The 5,164-nt window shown below is 34.5% G+C and overlaps 1 pseudogene; it reads left to right on the top strand.

Moving 5' to 3' along the window:
- Positions 3,554–4,939, top strand: LOC107617835 (annotated as a pseudogene).

Genomic DNA, 5,164 nt, shown 5'->3' with positions numbered 1-5,164 from the left:
TGTTTTATTTTATTAAATATAATTATTATAACTTGTATTTATTAAAAAATTATTTTATTTTGATTTATCAAATATGACTGTTATAACTTTAGAAAACTATTTTCCAAAACTTATTTTAATATATAAACTATTTTTAGAAAGTAAAATACTTTATGTGATTTGAGACTTGCTACAATATAAGTCTATACAAGTCAGTCCAAACTCAACAAAAATAACTCTTAATTTAAAGAGCGTGTAAACACGCGTTTTTTCAACTTTGAATAGCGCGAAATTAGAAACGGTTCTTCTTCAACATTTATATTTCACGTTCTTCCTCCTGCTCTTCTCCTTCTTCTTCTTCTCCTTCTTCTTTGCATTCCTCCTCATTTTTCTTCGCGTTTTCATCCTCATCGTGGTTCTTTTTATTGTTGCTATTGTTGCTGAATTTTTTTCCTCGTCCTCTTTCTATTGATTTTGCAACATTATATATTTTTTCTTCATTGTTTGATTTTTTCTTCCAAGAAGAATTATAAGAAAACGAAATAAGAAGATGAGGAAGAAGAAGCAGTAGAAGATGAGAAGGAAGAAGAGGAAGAGTTTTGAATTATTTAGAACTTATCAGAATAAAAATGCACCCAAATATCTTTGTGTTACACCCAAATATCTTTGTGTTACACCCAAATATCTTTGTGTTACACTCAAATTTGCTGTAAATACAGAAAAATATTTTCTCTAATGCTGTATTTTTTCTTCTTCTTCTTCTTTTCCTTATTTCTTTCTTTCTTTTAGTTAAATGAATGTAAGTTTATCCTCTTTCAAGTAATTTTGTAGCATTATGTATTTCTTCTTATTCTTTGTTTGATTTTTTTGTTTTTATTCTTGTTAAGAGAGTAAAATAAGAAGAAACTTGAGAAGGTAAAACAAAAAGAAAAAGATGAATAAGAAAAAAAGAAAAAGAAGATGGTGATGATAATTAAAAAAAAAGCAGTAGAAGATGAAGAGAGGAGGAAGGAGAAGAGTTTTGAATTATGCAGTACTTATTAGAATAAAAATATACCCAAATATCTTTGTGTTACACCCAAATATCTTCGTATTACACCAAAATTTGTTGCAAATACAAAAAAATATTTTCTCTAATACTGCATTTTTTCTTATTTCGTTCTTTCTTTTAGTTAAATGAATGTAAGTTCATCCTCTTCCAAGTAATTTTGCAGCATTATGTGTTTCTTTTTCTTCTTTGTTTGATTTTATTGTTTTTATTCTTGTTAAGAGAATAAAATAAGAAGAAACTTGAGAAGGTAAAACAAAAAGGAAAAGATTAATAAGAAAAGAAGAAGAAGAAGACGGTGATGATGATAAAAAAAAAAAGAAGCAGTAGAAGATGAGGAAGAGGAAGAGAAAGTTTTGAATTATGCAGAACTTATTAGAATAAAAATACACCAAAAATTCTTTAAAATACACTCAAATATCTTCGTGTTACACTCAAATTTACTGCAAATATAGAAAAATGTTTCCTCTAATGTTACATTTTTTTCTTCTGAATTGAACCACACCTCAGCCATTTGATTGGATTCAAAACAATAAAAGGATGAAAAGAAATTCCAATGAAAAAGGTAGGAGGAAGAGGAGGAGGAGGAAGAGGTGGTGTTGGTGACGACGATAACAAAAAAGAAAAATAACGCGGCACGAAGCGCGTGAATATAAATAACTTGTAAAGACTTGTATGAGAAAAACGCTTGTATGTGGAGAATAATTCATGTGATTTTACTCTTCTTTCGTCATAATTATGACCAAAAGGACCACTTTATTTCTATCTATTTATCTATTTTATTTATCTATTAGTAATATATTAAAATAAAGTTTAAGATAATCTATAAATGTATTGTTAATTTTTTTTATTTTTACTATTATACCACATCAACTTAAATAGCTAATTCACACGATTTGAGCACAATTTTCTATCTTTATATTTATATTATAGAATTTTCGTTGTATTTTTTTCTCTTTATAAGAACCTATCTTATATAATGTTATACGATTTTTTTTACTTTAACTTTTCATATTTTCTTATTTTTTATTTTTATATAAGTTACATTATTGTTTTCAATGTTAATGTTAATTCTTTTTAATATGTATAAATTTAATTAAAATCTAATTCTTTCTCTTTTTCTTTTATACTCATTCAATATTCACTTTATATTTTTTTTTTATCTCATCTTACATAATCTCATACCTCTTTCTCTTTTTTTTTATCTCTCTCAATTCTTACTAATTTTTTGCACAACTGAAATTTGGTTGATAGCTATAATTTTTATTTTTATTTTTATTTTGCTAAACGTATGCATTAAGTGATTGTATGATTGTATTCATTAAATTTTTTATTTCTTTGTATAATTATATTCATGAGTTATATTAAATCTTTGTTGCTTATATATCACTTCTTTTTCGTTCAACAATTTACGCTTTTTTAATATCATTTAGTTGTAATAATATTGTTGAAAATACGTGTTGTCATGATTTATGAAAAATAAAATTAAAAAATTAAATATTATTTTTAATTATCAAAACATTAATAATATTTACTGTTAGAGAATCATTAGCATCAATTAGGATCAATTAGTATCGTCTATATTTATATAGTATATCTGTATATTAATTATAGGATTCTATGCCTTTATTACTCTGATTCATTTAGCACCTATAAATACCTCTTGTATATTATACCTTTCTACATATTGAATAATACACTATTCAGATCATTATCTTAGTCTCTTGTTCCTAACATGGTATCAGAGCCATGGTATCCTCCTTGAAGATGATAGGTTATTTTTCTTGCAGTGAAATCACCGTAGTTTTTGCATTTTTTTCTATGCCATTCTTCTTTCTCTTTTGTCACTCCTTTGATGCTTTTTCACCTCACCAACTAGCCTATTTTCTCTGTCTTGTGTTTTTTCGAGTCGAATGATCAAACGCCATTGTCATCCGCTACTTACCTATTCTCATGAGGAAATCATATAGTTTTCGCTCTCTTTCGGCAGTTCCGTCTGTGTTCTCTCGTGGCAGTTCCGTATGCGTTCTCTTGTGGCAGTTCTGTTTGTGTTCTCTCGTGGCAGTTCCGTCTGTGTTTCGACTGTGTTTTCTTGTGGTAGTTCCGTCTGCGTTTTTTCTGGTAGTTTCGTCTGCAGTTCCTTTAGACAAGCGGCAGTTCCGTCTGCACTTCCTTCAGACAAGCGGCAGTTCCGTTTGCGCTTCCTTCAGACAAGCGACAGTTCCGTGTGTGCTTCCTTTATACTAGCAGCAGTTCCGTCTGCGCTTCCTTCAGACTAGCGGCAGTTCCATCTGCGCTTCCTTCAGACTAGCGGCAGTTCCACCTGCGCTTCCTTCAGACAAGCGGCAGTTCCATCTGCGCTTCTTTCCGGCAGTTCCGTCTGCACCCGTTTTATCAGTTTATGCAGTTTTTTTCTCTTTATTTCGTGATTCCAGACCGGACGATGATCCTGCTCCTACCGTCATGCTTCCTCCTCCCGCTCGTTCTTCTAGGGTAAGGAATCCACCTCCTCATCTTCTTGATTACCATTGCTTTTCTACTATTCTTCATCAACATGAACCTAAGACATTCAGAGAAGCCTCCTCAAACCCAAATTGGCAACAAGCAATGCAAGAAGAATTACAGGCACTTGAAAAAGCACGCACTTGGGATCTGGTTGATCCTTTTTCTGATCAGGAAGTTGTGGGCAGTAGATGGGTATACAAGATCAAGACTCGCTCTGATGGCTCTATTGACCGTTATAAGGCCTGCTTGGTTGCTCAAGGTTGTACGCAAGAGTATGGTATTGATTATGAAGAGACTTTTGCCCCTGTCGCTCGTCTTACGTCTGTTAGAGCTCTTCTTGCCATTGCCGCGGTTAAAAAATGGTCTCTCAGTCAGATGGATGTGAAGAATGCCTTTCTTAATGGGGATTTGAAAAAGACAGTCTATCTGAAACCACCTCCGGGATATCCTTGTCCTTCTAATAAGGTTTGTCTCCTTCGCAAGGCACTTTATGAACTTAAGCAAGCTCCTCGTGAATGGTTTGACAAGTTCAGCACTACCATATGCAGTCTTGGTTTTACTTCTAGCCCTCATGAGAATGCGCTCTTCATTCGTAAAAGCGAACGTGGAGTTGTTCTTCTACTTTTATATGTTGATGACATGATAATTACTGGGGATGATGTTGATGGTATCTCTGATCTCAAGGCCTCACTTCACCGTACCTTTGAGATGAAAGATCTTGGTTCTCTCAGCTATTTTCTTGGTCTCGAGGTCATCTCCACCGATGATGGCATCTATCTCTCTCAGGCTAAGTATGCTTCAGATCTTCTTGCTCGTGCTGGGATTACAGATAGTCGCACTGAGTCTACTCCTCTTGAGCCTAATGTTCGATTTACCCCTATGGATGGCACTGTTTTTGATAATCCGACTCTCTATCGACAGTTAGTTGGCGGTCTCGTCTAGTTGACTGTCACCCGACCAGACATCGCCTATCCGGTTCATGTACTTAGCCAGTTCTTGTCAGCTCCTCGTACTACTCACTATGCAGCAGTTTTACGCATTCTTCGCTACATCAAAGGCACTCTCTTTCATGGTCTTTATTTTTCTGCCCATTCCTCTTTGTCTCTTCAGGCTTACTCCGATGCTGATTGGGCTGGTGATCCCACTGATCGTCGTTCTACTACTGGTTACTGTTTGTTTCTTGGCGACGCTCTCATTTCTTGGCGTGCTAAGAAGCAAACGTTCACTGCTCGCTCAAGCACAGAAGCTGAGTACCGTGTCCTCGCTGACACCACTGCTGAAGTTGTCTCGGTTCGTTGGCTTCTCGAAGATTTGGGTGCTCCTCAGTCGTTCCCTACTGATGTTTTTTGTGATAACCGCAGTGCTATTCAGATCGCCCATAATGATGTCTTTCATGAACGCACCAAACACATGAGCTTGATTGTCACTTTGTTCGGCAACGTATCCTTATTGATGCTATTCGTCTCATTGCTGTTGGAACACTAGATCAGACTGCTGATATCTTCACGAAAGCTCATCACCCGACTCGTTTCCGGACTTTGTTATCCAAACTCAAGTTGGTATCCTTAGCTCCTACTTGAGTTTGAAGGGGGATGTTAGAGAATCATTAGCATCAATTAGGATCAATTAGTA

The sequence above is a fragment of the Arachis ipaensis genome, chromosome B09 (genome assembly GCF_000816755.2).
Source record: "Arachis ipaensis cultivar K30076 chromosome B09, Araip1.1, whole genome shotgun sequence".
Taxonomy (NCBI): domain Eukaryota; kingdom Viridiplantae; phylum Streptophyta; class Magnoliopsida; order Fabales; family Fabaceae; genus Arachis; species Arachis ipaensis.
Note: the sequence above shows the minus strand (reverse complement) of the source record. Positions and strands in the feature narration are given on the sequence as shown.